Source organism: Elgaria multicarinata, chromosome 17 (assembly GCF_023053635.1).
Source record: "Elgaria multicarinata webbii isolate HBS135686 ecotype San Diego chromosome 17, rElgMul1.1.pri, whole genome shotgun sequence".
Lineage (NCBI taxonomy): Eukaryota > Metazoa > Chordata > Lepidosauria > Squamata > Anguidae > Elgaria > Elgaria multicarinata.
The window spans coordinates 15281110-15296416 of record NC_086187.1 but is presented as its reverse complement, the minus strand read 5'-3'; the positions used below and the strand labels follow the sequence as shown (position 1 = coordinate 15296416).

Here is a 15307-nt window from a genome sequence, read left to right as displayed (position 1 = left end):
TCATTGCGTAGTTTCCCTGCTTTTGTGCAGATTTTTCCTCTATTCTGAAAGGTTGAAATGCTTTTCCTAAGGCTCAATTGCTAGCAGAAAGAGCTTTAAGTTAAAATATGCTGGTATTTTTGGTTTCGACCCTGCCCTGTTTGCCTTCAGCCCCTTTCCCCTGGGAATACAGCCCCTGAGAGTTTCTGTGAAATAGTATTTGTCTCTCAGGCTGAAAGAGGTTCTTCACCCTGGATTCGGTGGCTGAGAAACTTGTGTAGCTCTGTGTCTGTATCTTGGGATGCAGTGAACCAGAAATCCGTGCTAGGCAGGACTTCTGAAGGTGATTGGGGAGCCAAGCTTTTCTAAACTTTTCCTCAGTTTGTTATAGCTTTTTCCCTTGGAAATGCTATTCTAGGAACATTTTCTTCCACATATCCTTGACCTTAAAGAAGTTTGTTAGTAACTGGGCACCTATGCTTCAAAAACCTCTGCCAATGTAACACTACCTGAGAACTGCGTTTGTAAATGCAGAAAACAGCTAAAAGTTCTCCCTTCCAGCTTGGCGGTTTAAAGACCATCAGCATAGTTTCAGAGGTTGACAGCACTAGTTAGGAAGGAGCTATGAAATATATTCTTTAATTCTCTTTGCCACTTTGATTTGAAGTAGGTGCCAATCAAGGGGTGATGAGTTCCTGAACTTTATCAAAACTGGTTATCTTCTAGACATACTGTGTTTGAAAGGCATTTGTATAAAGACATCTGTCTTTATACATTGTTATCAAAGCTACTACGTGTCTGTTGAAAACTTGGAAATGTTTCCTTCCCATCTACATTTGTGGGTTATGTAATATTCTTGAATTGAGGCTGGCTGTTTTGCCCATTTATGATTTCCTTTTGGCTTTGCAGCAACCTTTATAATATCCATGAACCTACAAATAGCATCCTTGTAACCACTGCAAACCTTGTCTTCTTTTTTTTCCCTGGTGGCGTTTATAATCTCTACACAATTGTGGGTGGCACTTCCGGTAATCATTAGCTTTTCAATCTATTGTTCAGTGTTGTCTTGCTGACAAAAGTATTTGAGGGGGCCCACCTTCGTGTTTGGGATTTTTTAATCTGTATCTTCTGTTTTACAAAACATAATTGTTAATGGTTTTACCGTATATAATTATGTCCCTGGTTCCCCCTTGTTTCAAACGTTTAGGAAAGTCTTTCTTTAAGACCCATATGAGATCCCCTAACTCCTTCATGAGGGTTTTCATGCAACTGGCTCTGATGTTGTGCACATGAATAACATTTCATAAGGTTGTTAGACAGTCATATTGTAGAGCTATCATTGCCCTTGGCTTAGACATCTCTTTTTTTCCTCCTGTCCTGCCATAGTCTAGTACCAAACCAATTTTGTGGTTCCTTGGTTGTGCGTTCCCTGGTATAAGCCTGTAGCTGCACAAAGTTGGGTCAGTGACATTCTAGTGTTCCAGTCAGGGAACTGTGGGTCATACCCATTCCCTCAAGGAGGAGTTTTTGAGTGTCTGCACAACACATGAACAGTGTGTGTGTGTGTTGGGGTAAATAGCTTCCTGCTCAATTATCTTATAACCGCCACGTTAGCAGCAGTAGCTGGGACTTTCTTGGAGTGCAACTGCTTTAGATGTTTCTTCTCCTTCTTTTCTTGGTTGGGAAGGTTTTGGTTTAGTAGTGGACACTGCTCCTTGTTTTCATCAGTTATTTTTCCTCCTCATCTCATTCACATGCCTGTGGTTTAGTGGGTCTCTTTGCAAGGGAGGTGGGATTCCTGACCATTTATGGGTGGGATTGCTGCCTAATTTGCCTGGGGGAACATCATGAAGTTTGGGTTTATATTTTGAGACCAGGATACTTGAAGAAACACCTCCCATATGAACCAATTTGTCCACTACATTCATCTTTGGAGGCCTTGCTCCACACATGCTGTTGTTTTTGGAAGTCTGATTGGCTGGGATGCAGGACAGGGTCTTCTCTGTAGTGGCACCCAGGTTGCGGGATTTCTTCCCCTGAAGGGTCTGATTGGCCTCTTCATTATTAGTGTTTGGGTGGGCTTATGTTATGTTAGATTATATTTTATTATTGAATGTCTATTGTATATTGGTTTAATTTATGTTACAGATCACCTTGAGGGTCTTTGAACCAAAAGATGGGATAAAAAGATTTTAAATAAACAACTTCGACAGTATTTCTATAACACTTCAAAAAAGATATGTTTATCTACTGGATTCTTCTCATAATCCAGCACACAATGCCCAGAATAGTTTTGTAAGTGATTTCAAAGGTTTCTGTTGTTGTTGTTAAGTATGTGAAAGGAGAAGCATAACCACACATGTAGCCATTTAAAAAACAACAACAGCAAATCAGAAAGTGCTGCCAGACTACATTTCCCTCTCAGCAGTTCCCTTGTGAGTGAAATTGTCCAGATGTTGTCTATGATCCAGTCTAGTGGACTTCACCACTCTGCTGATTTCATTAAAAGATTTGAAGAAGTTGCAATAGAATCAGGATAGGAAGCAGTTGTTCCAGGGAGTTCAGAGCCCTTCTATTTCTGACGCTTGCCCCTGGCCGGTACATTTCTGTAACTGTATATTGTGTTCACTTACATACTATAAAGCGATGACTGCAACTGTCATTCTAAAGTGAGGAATCAGAGCCATTGTTCTGCAGAAACAACCAGAACTCAAAGAAATGAGAGGTTATTACTGGACACGTCCAGTCCAGTACATTTTAAGGCATTATTCTGCACCAGACCACAACTTCCAGTGAACATTGCTCATTTTCAGCAACTATTACAGTGCCATTTTGGATTCTTCTAGCCCAGGCTTTTATGACGCCTCGTTGACAGATGTTTATAGGGGATTCACATATCATCTTCTACTCCTAACCCTCCCATGTTTTCCCACCACTACTTCCATGTTTTTCCTTAACGCGGAAGATCTGTTAAGGAAAAAGCCCTGGCTTCTCATTGCTAGCGCTAGGAGCCCTCCATCTGGAAACACCCCCAAAAGCCAAGGCAAGTGAATAACAGATACTTTGCTTTCTAGAAGACACAGCTGTGTTTTGAGGAGTCACGCCCATGCCTTAAGAAGCAGGAGAATGCAATATCAGAAGGATAATTCATGTGTTTATTTTTAAAAGGAGACACTTGTAAGGCAAACTTCCAGGCATTGTTCCAGAGTTTGGACATCTCCTCTCTGAAATCCACATATGTACTTCTCTTTCAACGTCTTGTCCCTAACTTTGCTCAAGGTATGGTCTTGAAAAACTAGTTTAAGAAAACTAGATTGAAAGCAACCTGAAGAGTAGTGAAGATCTCATTTCACATAACATTTACTGGTCTTCTGTGTGCCAGGCCATTGCCCAGAGAGAGGCCTGGCAGCTCCAAGATGTTTTTTTTTAAAAATAATGATAATTATTTACAATATTTGTATTCTGCTCCACATCCAAAGATTTTGGAATGGTGAACAGCAGAACAGAAACACCATGTTAAAATAATTTTAAAAAACAAACCAGAAACAGAGTTTTGATAAACTGCAGGCAGTCATTCTAGGAAAGTTTCCTGAAATAACAATATTTTCAGGAGGCTCTGGAAGCAGCACAATATTGATGCCTGCCTGACCTCCAAAGGCAGGGAATTCCATAGGAAGGGGGCCACCCTACTGAAGGCTCTTCTCCTGGTGGACTCCATGCATAGGTCCATGTGAAATCACCAGGAGCATGCCCTCTGGTGACCTCCATGACCAGGCAGGTTGGTAAGAGAGATGGTGATCTCTCAGGGATCCTGGTCCCTAGTTGTATAAGGCTTTGTACGTTACTACTAAAATTTTAAACTTGGCCCGGTAGCAAATAGCCAGCCAGTTCTAGTCTTCAGCTAGCTCACAGTTTTCTTTCTGCCTCTGTCTGTTCCAAGCTTCCAACAGTTGTTCCTTCAAACAACCACACACACACACACACACACACACACTTCCTCTTAGCTGGGGGGAAGTCACCTACTCTAACTTCTTCTAATGGCCATCACATTCAAACACACAGCAATGGCCACTATCTCCCTCCCCTAACACAGCTTTGAGGAATCAGCAACCAACCACTCTTCCAGAAACATTAACAATAAGATCAGAACTATTTGTTACAGAAGGCACAAAAAAAACAGCATTCTTGCATCTCCCCTCCACCTTTCTCCCGGTTAGCAATATTGAAACTCACAGTGCTGCATGTTTTCCTTCCACCGCACCTGAAAACCAGTGAGGTGGAGTAAGAGTGGGGAGAAATGCAGTGTGGGAACATTATATCATGCATTTTTTGTGTTCCTAGATATTGCCAGCACATGAGGAGATGCAGAATGCTTGCTTTGTGTAGCTGTCATGCATCTCCCATCACATCTAGTTCCAGTCTGACCTGTGTCTTGTACAGCAAACTTGCTCTTATTGAATGATGTTCACAGAGCCCGATCCTGTGCATGTTTACTTTGCCCTATTGAGTTTAATAGGGCTTACTTCCATGGAAGTGTGCATGCGATTGCTGCCTTAGTTTATTTAGGGCATCTGGCTCAAAGCAGAATCAATTAAGAATGGTTGGCACCCAAGTTCCAAAACCAGTTCAGTTTCTCATTTCCTCCTTAACTACACAAAGTAGACCAAACCAGGTTCATTTAATTTGATTTTGATGCTTATGAACACAAGCTTTATTTGGTTATATTAAATTACATCCCCAGGGACATTAGTGCTGTATAAATGCAGGGTAGTCTAATTAGGCAATATTATGTAGGTTTGGGAGTAATCAAATAAAAAATGATCTCATTTGGAAATCTAATAACATACATCTGCATCTCTTTTTCCCCATCTTTCAGTGGCTGGAATTATTTTAAAACTGAGCTATGTAGTATTTGCAACCAGGTTGCTTTTTGATAGAGAGAATTAGGTTTTTGCTATACTCCATTGCTGTTTTCAGATATAATGTGTTCATTGAGCAAAATGTTTTTCAGATACCAATATAGTAAGGTTCTTAATAGCTTGGCTGATTGCAATGGCTCTGTCCTTTGACTTTCCCCTGCAATTAAGCTTCTGTTATGCAAATTGGACAGGTTGGATTTTAATGCCTTTTTATACCAAACAGCAATCAACCATGCATCCAATATTTTTAAAGCAGAAATTGAGTGATTGCTGGATATCAGGAGAGTTTCAGAGTAATGACAAGTTCAACTGGACTTGAAATGTTTGGTTGAATCTACACTTGGCAAGGAGTTTTGCATCCTCAAAGGAAGGTTTCGATTCTTAGCTCTTTTTATGGAAAAGATTTGAAATTTCTTCAGACAGAACAAGCTCTGGGTTCTTAGATGTGAAAAGTGTGTGTGTGTGTGTGAGTGTGCACATGTGTGCTTGCATTGGTGTGAATTTCTTGCAAATGATACATACAACAAAGGTTGCTTGACACCATTATTACTAGAAGCAAAGTGCAGAGGTTTGGAGGGATTTAATTAAGTGACAGGCTCCCTTCTTTCAATGCTGAAGAATTATGATGACTCAATAGGACTTACTTCAGATAGGCATGTAGAGGGTTGCACTGTTAATCTCTCTCTCTTATGCTTTAGATCTGCAACTGGTACAGCTTATATGGTGGGCTAAACTAGACTGGTTGGGTTTTTTTTCGTTCAGAGCAGCCTACTGTGCTCCTGAATCAGATAGGGCAAGTGGCACCGTGGGACGGAGTGTCGCCCTTTCCCCTTGCGCTGTTTTCCTGACTTAAATTGCTACCCCCACCCAGTTGCACTTTGTCCGTAAAGGGAAATTTGCAGACACATAGATATTCTATCATTCCCACATGCCTTTCCCATGGTCCAGGAACCTAGGAACATGGAGATATGGTTGCTGAATTGATGTATCAAATTCTCTCTCTTTCTCTCTCTCTCTCTCTCACACACAGGCCTATACGTATGTTGCCTAACTGCCATGTTCTCACATTGGGAAGAACAACAAGGAACATGCTGGGTTTTCTTGAGACATCTCCTCCTCACCATCCTATCCTCCCTTTGAACAGGCCAGCATGGCGCCATTTCCCAGATGCGTGTTAAAGTGCTTCTAACGGGCCATGTCATGATCACTTGGCAAAATCTGTTGACAGTATCTGTAGTCAGGCTTGCTAGGCACAGTGGTAGATCATAAACACGTCAAGATGTGCTTGAATGTGAGCTCACCTAAAGCTGTGCGAAACTGTGATCTCTGGAGGGCTCTTTCAACCTCCTTGGTTGGGACTCCCAAGACGGAGCAGACCTCAAGAGTATAGCTTGTCCCAGCTCAACTCTATTTTGGGCATCTTCTAGTTTTTGCCTGGCTGTTTTCCAAGGAGAAATATCAGAGACGTGGCTAATGATCCCTGGCATTGTCTGGGCTGCTGCCTCTGTAAACATGTTCCATTTTCTCATTCCCACGCAGAGCCATGCCTCTGGCCTCACCCCCCATATTTCATAGGGAAAATGTATTCATATAAATCATACAGTGCGGACAGACAGGTGTTTATATTTAGCACTCATGGAAGTCACGTAGTCCCTGGCAATATTGGGCCGCTCCCAACCTCTAGGCATGCTTGACCCTAAGAGCTACAATAAGGAAAGAGAGTCGTTGCTCCATGCCTGTCTTTGGGAAACAAACTTCCCATCACTCGCCTCTTTCCCGTGTCTTCAAAATCCCTGAGAATCTTCCAAGTCCCTTGCTCCCGCACCCCTCCTTTCATTTCCAGTCCGCCCTTGAAATTGTCACAAGTACCGCTAAGGCTTTTTAGACCATTCGATGCCTGAATAGGATTCCTTCGTAAGTATAGCCAGGGCCATCTGCCTGTCTGCGTACAGCACTTCTCATAATAGTGTCTAAGCATCCTGGTCTCTGGGCAGCAACTGCTCATTAATAACCACTATGAGAGCCATTGAAGAAAGAAACCTTCGTCCCATTCAACGTCTCCAGTACAGAGTAGTTCATAAAAGAAAGAAAAAATAAATCTAGTGAGATTTAGCTAAACCTTCTTACAGGGACCAGGGAGCCCTCTAATGGACTGCAGTGTTTTAAGGACATCCCAGTCCAGAGAAGCACAAGTCTTGTTTGCACATATACACAGTGGTCCGCCCTTGTATATGGGTTTCTATCATTCCCACATGCCACTCCCATGGTCCAGGAACCTAGGAACATGGAATGCGGTTACACATATGTTAATGGGTTGCAGAATAGCGTCTGAGCAATGTGGCCTCTCAGTCCAGAGGAAACTGGCTAGGTATGTGTAAAAACACTTTGAAGTCTTCAAGTGTGTTAAAGGAGCCCTTCTCGCCCACAGGCACTTGTACCACCTGGTGCAGCAGACCCGTGTGCAAAAACCCATTTCTCTCCCTGGGTTGTGTTCTCTGGGCTGGGATGTACAAGCCCAATTCAGTGAGGTCTGGCGCATATAGTGGTGGATTTGTACCTGGATAACCCTACAAAGCCGATAAGTTGTCGGGCCAGGCAGAGACCTACACAGATGAATCCACCTCACAGGGTTGTTGTGTGTGCATAAGATGGGATAACCTCAGTGTATGCCACCATTACTGCCTTGGAAGAAGGGCAGGATATGAATGTGATGCTAATAATAATAACTCCTATTGTTATGACAGTCAGGTATGACACACAGATTTTTAGGGCCCCTTATTTTTACTTGAAATAGCAGGCACAGGGCCCCCTGATCAAGACTGGGGCCATGGCATGCGGGGAGATGTTCAAGAATCCTTTTGTCCCCCGCCATGACCCCAATGAAAGTAGTTTGGGGTACTTCAGCTTCTTTGCATCTGCTTTATGTTTGTTGAATCTTGAAAACATATTGCCATCCCATCTTCACTCCCCCCCCCCCCCCGCAGTTGTGGAGGCTTGGAACAGCTTGTTTTCCTTTTCCTTTTCATTCAAAGAAACTCATAACTTTGTTTATACTGGAAGTCAGACAAATGAGAGAAGAGGGGGATTCATATCCCAAACGGCAAATTTCAGTAGCGCCACCAAAGGCACTAAGACTGCAGGAAAAACAGGTAATTGGGTTGGGTATTCTAAAACCCACGTTTGGACCCACATTTCACAGCTTGGAAAAATCTATTTGAGTGAAAGTTCCTATGAAATCATTGGTCTTAGATTCTTTCAAACTGTGAGATTTCTTGTTACAGCATGCATGCACCATTCTCCCTCTACCCGTATGATATAACATAGACAGGAACATATTTCACATATCTTCCCAGAGCTGCTATGCTTTTAGTTTCCTGATGTGAGTAAATCATAACCATAACTCAGTTCCACGTATTTCTTAAGGGAGTGAGTCTGGGGCCCTTTGATTTATGTTGAAAATTATCCTAATGAAGGAAGCTCAGGGTGTATCTATCTTTCTATCCGTCTCCATGCTTTTATAAAATCTATAGTTCATTTCACAGGACGTTTGATGTAAAAGTGGGAGGCTCACGAAGTTGTTCTCCTGCTTTTTTGGGGGGGGGGGCGCTCTTTTTTTTTGCAACAGAGGAACTCTTGTGTTGCTTCCAGACAAAGAGCTCTTAGCACTACCAATCCAAAGACATTGTGCAGCTGTTCTGTCTTTTATATCTTAATGAATTTTCTGAGGAAAGAAAAAAAGATAGGAAGGAGTAGTAGAAGAACCCAGGAGGGTTACAAGTGGAAGATGGTTTTATCTGGACTCCCCCGCCCTCATAAAATTCTGTGGCTGAAGGAGTGCAACAGTTTGATAAAAGCTTAGTATAGAAGCACCTAGAGGCCTAATTACCAAGGTATTCGTAAACCTGTGTCTGGATTGTACCAAATTCAGACTGCAGGTGGGTTTTCGCAGGATTCAGTTGTCCTCTCTTCCATGCAATTTTTAAAAATCCTTGCACATAGAAAACCAGCATGTCAAGGAGATATATATCATAAACTTCCTAACATGCTAGTTTTCTACATATAGGGATAACATTCCTGCAGGAATATGCATTCATATCGCCCCCACCACCTGAAGTAAGTAGTGCAAACCATAGGTTCTTAAGGTGGCTTGTTCTAGAAAGTTAAGCCACATTGTATGGTTAACGAGCCACCCAGCAGAAAATGCCCTGGTTTCAGACAACATGATAATCCACGGTTCAGCAAACAACTTACATTTCAACAGCAATCCACACTCAACCACTGAGTGTGGGTTATTGTGTTGTGCAAATCCAGTCCATGATGTCTGGACGCCCTCCTAAAATTCCAGGAGTGAGGCAGGGCAATGGCATGATGAAAGCCGCCTCTGGAAGCACTCACAGTGAGTTGGCATTCAAATGTTGGTTTCCCCAGCAATAGTGCAGTGGAAAAGGAAAATTCTGATGTACAGGCAGTCATAAGAACTTAAGAGCCCTGCTGGATCAGGCCGAGGGTCCATCTAGTCCAGCATTCTGTTCACACAGGGCCAACCAGCTGTGGACCAGGAACCCACAAGCAGGACATGGGTGCGATAGCATCCTCCCACCCATGTTCCCCAGCAACTGGTGTATATAGTTTTACTCCCTATATGACAGTCCCCACAGCCATGCCCCCCAAGGGGAGTCCAGAAATGTGGACAGCTGTGTCGATCCAAATCAACAAACTGCTTTTGGCACCATTTTAAGCTCCATCAGACGGGGGGGGGGGGGATCGCACTTGCCTTTCATCGCTTCTCCACCCCTGCTTTTGTTGCTCAATACTTGCTCTTTCTCTCAGAGAGAGGAAGGAGGGAGTAAGAAATTGCACATGGGCCATTCAGGGGCCATCTTTATCGCGCTGCTTCTCCTGTACACAGCAGGAGATAGCAGCAACTTTCCTCTTTAAAAACAATATGGACTTACCAGGGGCTTTTTTGTCATGCAAAAATGGCTAGAAGGGGCCGGAGGCACACAGGTGATGAGTGTGCAATAAAATGCTTGTCTGATGACGCCCAATATCTCAGTCAAGAGCAGGTTTTGTAAAGCTAATGGGTATTAATTGCCCATTCAAGACCATTCAAATACTTTGCATTACAACAGGGATTGCTCACCACAATATATAGTTGCTGGGGCAATCCATTTCTCCAAAGCTACTGTGAGGATTGCAGCTAAATTCAGAGGGAACTCAAAAGCTTGGCGTGGGGTGCGGGTGGCAGATGACATTATTGTCCCTGCTAATCAAAGAGTCCTTTGACCCTGGTTAGCTCTGGCTCCAACACTATTACCCAGTCCAAATCTGACACATTAACCGCTAAAGCATACTGGCTGGCTGCTGAGCATTCAGCACAGTGGACTAGTACATTTCCCAAATGATTATTTGCACCTTTGAGAAATAAAAACTTACTTTTTAAAAACCAATGGAAATTGAGAATCTCAAGAAGCCTAAATCTATGCCGTATTCTATGCTAAGCATGGGTAGACATTTCGTTTTTGTAGCATGATTACCTCCCCACACGCATATTTTGGTCTGCTACTTACATTAGTAATAACTCATAACCCTTCCATATTCTACTGCAACCCAATGCCTGGTCTACACATGCAGCAAAACGAGGTAGTAGAAGGTTGAAGTAAGATGACATATACCACTTCAAACAAAAATGGGGGCATACCATGAATGAATGCTCCTTGACATTAAAACAACAACAACCAGGGGTGTTTTTATCATGCAACCACCTTGCCTCGTTCATTTAATGTTACGGTGGGTCTAAACCAATGGTCTTCAACTGGTCCAGACCTGAAACCAACCTCGGACGCCCAACCTGCAACATGGGACCCCCCTTTCACAATTGCCTAACATGGCAGTATCAGCTTTGCCACAACCCATCTGAACTGATCCTGCAACCCACTTTTGGGTCGTGACCCACCAGTTGAAGACCACTGGTCTAGACAGTGTCATTTTCCACTCGTAACCCTCCCATTTCCCTCCCACCATCTCTTCTTCTCAAACTTGTGAACCTCCCATTTCCCCACCACCACTTCTTTCTTTCCACATAAAAATCAGTTAAGGAGGAAACAATGGTCCTCTGGGCCGGGAATGATGGAAATTCAGTACAATACATCTGAAGGGCACCAGCTTGCCAAAGCGATTGTTAGCGCTAAGAATCCTCTGCCTCAAAACACATGGAAAGGGAGGTTCAGCCTTTGATATGCCGGTTTTCCGTTACCTGGGGGGCGGGGAGTTGAATGAAGAGGAGCATCCAAAGATGTGATCCCCTCTCTGCTCTCTGAAGTAGTTTAGATCACCTAAGCATTCTACTGACTTGTTCTTTTATATCTATAGCCCAGACTTTCCTCTTTTGCTGTATATAGCACACACTTATGATCATAGCATATGTATGTAAATTTGGTGTCTGGCAAGGCATTCTACATCAGCTATCTTTTTAAATGGATTTGACTGTGGAGGTGAACTTAGAAACATGTGGGCAATACCTACCATGACCTTACAAGCCAAGTAGGAGGATGAACAAGGCTTCGATTGATGTGTGTGGTGGTGGTGGGGTCTTGCCTTGCGCTAAAAGAGGAGGTCTTTTAGGGGGAAATAAGCAACTGTATGCAAATTAGCTCAATTTGACTTATCACAGAGATTCTCAAGCTATGGTCCACAGATCCATGGCAATCTGTGAGTTTCATTCAGGTGATCTGTTGAAAGGTTGCAGAACATTTGAGAATGTCTATATTTGGCCCTGCAGTTGAGTTATGCATGTGCTTTCATTTGCAGAACAGCAACAACATGCTTATTAAGTGGTCCACCTGCAGCCATTTTCAGGTTCACATAGAAAAAAAAATGTTTCAGAACTACTGCCATGCCAATTTAGCTGATGTTGTTATTCTTACTACTAGTAGTACTGTTATATTAGAAATGTCTTAGTCACTCTGCCACAGTAGGACTCAATTTATGTTCAACATAAATTAATTTGGGTTGCATTTTCTTTGGGTTTGCAGAATTCATCTACCTTGTTTCGGAATGTTTATTTTCCCTAGCACAAAATAAAGTCAAATCAGTTGTCCCTTTTCTGTACATCATGTGAAACATGGTGTATTAAGTCATGCTTGCTCCTCTGCCACTGTGTAAGTCTGTAGAACATTGGCTGTGTGCAACTGCTTATCAGACCCTGTGCTATCTGCATCGTCTCATAAGGATTTGTGGTGCAGCATCGTTGGTAAGGGCCCTGGGGCAATGTCAGTGCCAGATCCTCTTGCGCCACACTGTTCTGGTTTCCAGAGGGGGAAAATGTACCTCATAATCCTTCCTCCCACTTCCTGCCATCTCAGAGCAGCAGGCCTGGCTTAGTTATTGCAGTGGCTGTTCAAGACTAATAGCTTATGCAATAAATGACATTTTGTCACATTAAGGAGGCATTAAAAGAGGAACGGCTGAAGCATTTGGGGTTATTTAGCGTAAAAAGGAGATTACCCAAATGGGATGGCCTCTCCTCCATGAATTTGGAGGTTTATAAAATTATACATGCTGTGGAGAGCTTGGAAAGAGAAAGAGACATTTTTCTCCCTCTCCCATACTGCTAAAGCTTGGAGTTATGCAATGAAATTGCTGGGCTGTAAATTCCTGACAGACAAAAGACGTTTCTTCTGCTCACTACTTAACTATGGAATTCTCTATCACAAGATGTGGTTACGGTCATTGGCTTTTAAAGGGGATCAGACAAATTCATGGAGGAGAGGTCTATTGATAGCTATTAGCCATGCTAGCTAAAAGGAACCTCCATTTCTAAAGACAATAGGCCACTGAATATCTAATTGTTGGGGAGTGAAAGACAGACAGGCTATTGTTTTCATGCCCTGGTTGTGGCCAGAGGCACTCCGAAGATCTGCATGGTACACAGATCTTTCCTCCAATACCTTGCTGCTGCCTCCCAGCATCCGCTGCCTGAGGCAACTGCTTCACTCTGCTTATTGGTAGGGCCAGCCCTGGTTGCGACCTCTGAGAGGCTTCTAGTTAAACACTGTAGGAAATGGGATGCTCTGTTAGATAGGTTCTTGGTCTATCAAGGGTAGGGGGAAAGGGGTGTGGCCAGTGGAAGGGTGTGGCTGTCTGTGGACACCAGCAGGCCAGGTTGGTACCCCACACGGACCACATTTGGTCCACAGGCCTGAGGTTGAACACCCTTGCTTAAAATCTTCCTATTCCTCTGTTCAGTGCAAGTACATAAACAAACCACTCTGTCCCCTAAGCATTTTCATGTCTCAGTTCCTCTGCTCAATTATTGTGAGAGAACAATCTTCTCTGCTTATTTCTCAGGATTGTGGTTGGTCAGTCTGTACATTTGTAGATATATTGTATGGTAAAGGTGCTTCTTCTCAGAAAATAGTAGCAATTCTTGACTTAAACTTCAGGTGTTAGAGAGTAGCTAACTAACTGCAGCTCATCTGCAGTTCTTTCTGAAGGAAGACCTAGATCAGGGTATGACAGCTTTGTTCAGCCCTAAAGACCACATCTTTAAAAAAAATGTTACAGGCATATATGCAAATTTGATGCGTTAAAGATTTTTCTTTCTTTAAAAATGGAAACCCAGACTCTAACGGTGAGTGGTGTGAGAGAGCCCAGGGGCCTATGTCCACCCATGACATACTGTGGACCACTAAACTGATGGCATTTAGCTGGCTGCATTATGACTGCCCTCTGATGAAGGGTTCATGGGACTGTCTCTTCATAAACCTCTCGTACAACTTCTTCACCTTGTGCTAAGATATCATCTGGGTTAGGAAAAATAAATGAGTAGTCATCTACAGGCGAAGTTGTTGTGAGAATCAGCCAGGAGTGGTGTCAGTATCTACTTTGCCACAAACATGTTGAGATGTTGGAGCAACACCTCTTCAAAGGAAAGAAGGGAGAGCGGTAACCCTGTGGAACAAGGGTGAGGAACATGTGGCCTGTGAGATGATGTTGGACTGCTGCTTCCATCAGCCCTAGCTAACATAGCCGATGGTGAGAGATTATGGAACTTGCAGTCCAACAACAGCTGGAGGGCCATACGTTTCCCATAACTGCTGTAAAACAATTCTCTGGATGTTCTGCAGCTGGTAGACTTCCATTCCATTTCCATTTCCTCTCTGCCACCTCCACCCCTGCCCCGATCAACGAAGAAACAGAAAGCATGTCTTTTCCCTCTCCCATGTCCATTTCTCCTCAACCATGAAGATTGACGTGAACAAAACAGAAGTGTGACATAAGTCGGATGGCAGGGCTGTATGTTTCCAGTGATTCAATATCTCTCAATCTATTACTTTTGCACATTGTTCAGCATCTTAAGAAATTTAGCTTTCACTTAACAGCTAGACCTTTGTGGGAAATTCCTGGTCAGTCCTCAGAAATGCCTGGTCAAGCTTTCCAGGTAAATTTCCAGTGAGCATGAGAAAGAGTGGGGGCTTCCCTGCCTTGAGTCGCATATTGCCCCTTTCCATGACTGGCAGGGACAGAATACGTTGTGCACAAGGACCAAACGCACACAGGTTTGTTTCACTTATCCAGATCATAGCATTAAGCTGTTCCTGGGGCAGAATTTGGGCTCTTTTAATGCAGAGTTCTGAAAGAGATTTTGCTTCCACAAGGATGGCCCTAGTACTATACAAATCAAAAGGCATTGTGCAACTATTCTGTCTGTCTCTCCTTAACAGATTTTTCTTGATTAAAAAAAAAGGCAGAAGAAGTGGTGGAAAAACACAGGAAGTTTGCAAATTGAAGTCGATGTCTTGACCCCGCTGTAAAATTCCATGAATGAGGCAGGGCGATTGCACAATAAAAGCCTCACCTGCATGCACCCAGGGAGACAGACACACTGTGCGCACGTGCAGGGGCGCGCAGCGTATGCACAGTTTTGTGGATATACTTTCAGCTACACTGAATTTGCCCTGCTCTGATTGTAAAGACACAATGATAGATACAACATTCAGCCACATCATTTGTACACCAAAACTTTAAGTGATACAAGTGGCTCAATGATAACATCAAGTAGTATATGACTTCGTTCTCTTCCTGCTTTTGCACCCATTTTACATTGATTCCGGAATGAATTTAACTTATATTGGCACCCATATGAGACAGGAATGAGATCAGAGTGAAATCTGGGCAGATTGGTTGCATTGGATAAGAAAGCTAAGTTGGAGAGCTTCTTCTGAGTTATGGCTTGGAAGGATGCATTTTCCAGATTTGGCAAAGTCTCTTTGGGGAGCAGCAGCTCTCAGCGGTAAAACACCAGGTTCAGTCCCTGGTGTTGCCAGTTAAAAGGATCTCAGGTAGCAGGTGATGGCCTGAAAACCTGGAAAGCTGTTCCCAGTCAAAGCTAGACAATTCTGGGCTAA

At 43.2% G+C, this 15307-nt stretch overlaps 2 protein-coding genes across 3 annotated transcripts in view; one reads left to right on the top strand and one right to left on the bottom strand.

The window, feature by feature from the left end:
* The window catches only part of IFT140 (intraflagellar transport 140), a 100078-nt gene that overhangs the window by 63681 nt on the left and 21090 nt on the right, over window positions 1-15307 (top strand). The window lies entirely within an intron of this gene.
* TMEM204 (transmembrane protein 204) overlaps window positions 1-15307 on the bottom strand; it is a 37885-nt gene that overhangs the window by 20603 nt on the left and 1975 nt on the right. The gene's annotated exons all lie outside the window — the stretch shown is intronic.